The 2,400-nt window shown below is 45.6% G+C and overlaps 1 pseudogene; it reads left to right on the top strand.

Annotated features, from left to right (window-relative positions):
* Window positions 1–238: 238 nt before the first annotated feature.
* Window positions 239–1,195, top strand: LOC132529109 (heterogeneous nuclear ribonucleoprotein A1-like; annotated as a pseudogene).
* The last annotated feature ends 1,205 nt before the right edge of the window (window positions 1,196–2,400 follow it).

Below are 2,400 nucleotides of genomic sequence, written 5' to 3'. Positions count from 1 at the left end.
AGCCACCACAATGAGAAGCCTGCGCACTGCAACAAAGAGAAGCCCCCGCTCACCGCACCTAGAAAAAGCCTGCACGCAGCAATGAAGACCCAACGCAGACAATAAATAAATAAATTAATTAATTCATTAAATTTAATTTTAAAAAATAAAATAAAAGTCAAGTTCTAGCCTTTCTGCACGTGGACGCCACCAAGTAAGCATCGTTAAAGTCTCCCCCCACCCCGCCACGACTGAAGTCATGTCTAAGTCAAAGTCTCCCAAAGAGCCTGCACAGCTGTGGAAGCTCTTCATCGGAGGTTTGAGCTTTGAAAGAGAGTCTGAGGAGCCATTGTGAGCAGCGGGGAGTGCTCACAGACTGTGTGGTAACGAGGGATCCAAACACCAGGCGCTCTAGAGGCTTCGGGTTTGTCACATATGCCACTGTGGAGGGGGTGGGTGCAGCCATGAAGGCAAGGCCACACGAGGCGGATAGAAGAGTGGTGGAACCAAAGGGGGCCGTCTCGAGAGAAGATTCTCAGAGACCTGGTGCCCACTTCACTGTGAAAAAGATTTTTGTTGGTGGCATTAAAGAAGACACTGAAGAACATCACCTAAGAGATTGTTTTGAACAGTATGGGAAAATTGAAGTGATCAAAATCGTGACTGACCGAGGCAGTGGCAAAAAGAGAGGCTTTGCTTTCGTAACCTTTGATGACCATGACTCCGCAGACGAGACTGTCATTCAGAAATACCACACTGTGAATGGCCTCAACTGTGAAGTCAGGAAAGCCCTATCTAAGCAAGAGATGGCTAGTGCCTCATCCAGCCAAAGAGGTCGAAGTGGTTCTGGAAACTTTGGTGGTGGTCGCGGAGGTGGGTTTGGTGGGAACGACACCTTTGGTCGTGGAGGAAGCTTCAGTGGTCGAGATGCCTTTGGTGGCAGCCGCGGTGGTGGGGGATATGGTGGCAGCGGGATGGCTATAACGGATTTGGTAACGATGGAAGCAGTTTTGGAGGTGGCAGAAGCTGCATTGATTCTGGCAATTACGACAATCAATCTTCAAATTTTGGACCCGTGAATGGAGGAAACTTTGGAGGCAGAAGATCTGGCCCCTATGGTGGCGGAGGCCAACACTTTGCCAAACCACGAAACCAAGGCGGCTATGGCTGTCCCAGCAGCAGCAGCAGGAGCTATGGCAGTAGCAGAAGGTTTTAATTACTGCCAGGAAGCAAAGCTTAGCAGGAGAAGAGAGCCAGAGGAGTGACAGGGAAGCTACAGGTTATAACAGATTTGTGAGCTCAGGCAAGGACAGTGGTGGCAGGGCCTCGCTGCTACAGAGAAGATATGTTTTAGACAACACTCATGTGTATGGGCAATAAAAAACTCAAGGACTGTATTTGTGACTAATTGTATAACACGTTATTTCAGTTTCTCTTCTGTGGAAAGTGTAAAGCATTCCAACGAAGGGTTTTAATGTAGTTTTTTGGGTTTGTTTTGTTCTTGTACCCATGCTGTTGATTGCTAAATGTAATGGTCTGATCATGATGCTGAATAAACATGTCTTTTTAAAAAAAGAAAATAAAAGTTAAGTTCTAGAATCAGGCCCATCTGAGTTCAAATTCCAGCTCTGCCACTTAAGAGCTTTTTGGCCTTTGGGAAACTCACTTTATCTCATTAAGCTTCAGTTTTCTGATCTGTAAAATGAAAGGAGTAATAGTTCCTACCTCATAGAATAGCTATGGGTATTGAGATGATGCAGCAAACGTTGGCTGTCACTAGTTTACTTCCAACAGATGAAAGTTGTCAGAATTCAAATGCTAAATAAAATAGAAGACATCCCTAAGAACATTTGGGAGCTTTCACAATAAAAATTCTGCCATATTGGCAGGAGAATTGACTGGGAAGGGGTATGAGAGTATTGTGGAGAGAGGTGATAAAAATGTTAAGTTCTTGTTTTGGGTGGTAGTTAAATGAGTGTATAGAATTGTCAAAAACTCATTGAATTGAACACAAGATCTGTTCATTTTACCATATAAAAATTATACTTGGGGCTTCCCTGGTGGCGCAGTGGTTGAGAGTCCGCCTGCCGATGCAGGGGACACGGGTTCGTGCCCCGGTCCGGGAGGATCCCACGTGCCGCGGAGCGGCTGGGCCCGTGAGCCATGGCCGCTGAGCCTGCGCGTCCGGAGCCTGTGCTCCGCAACGGGAGAGGCCACAACAGTGAGAGGCCCGCGTACCGCAAAAAAAAAAAAAAAAAAAAAAAAAAAAAAAAAATTATACTTCACTTAAAAGAGAAAGATAGTTATGAACTCTGCTCTGGATCTAAGATTTTATCTCAGCCAACTCTCTATGTCAAGTCAAGCCTGGAAAGTATCACTGATAACATTTATTTAGAGAAGAGGTGAGGAGGTACTGTTGTC

The sequence above is a fragment of the Lagenorhynchus albirostris genome, chromosome 11 (genome assembly GCF_949774975.1).
Source record: "Lagenorhynchus albirostris chromosome 11, mLagAlb1.1, whole genome shotgun sequence".
Lineage (NCBI taxonomy): Eukaryota > Metazoa > Chordata > Mammalia > Artiodactyla > Delphinidae > Lagenorhynchus > Lagenorhynchus albirostris.
Note: the sequence above shows the minus strand (reverse complement) of the source record. Positions and strands in the feature narration are given on the sequence as shown.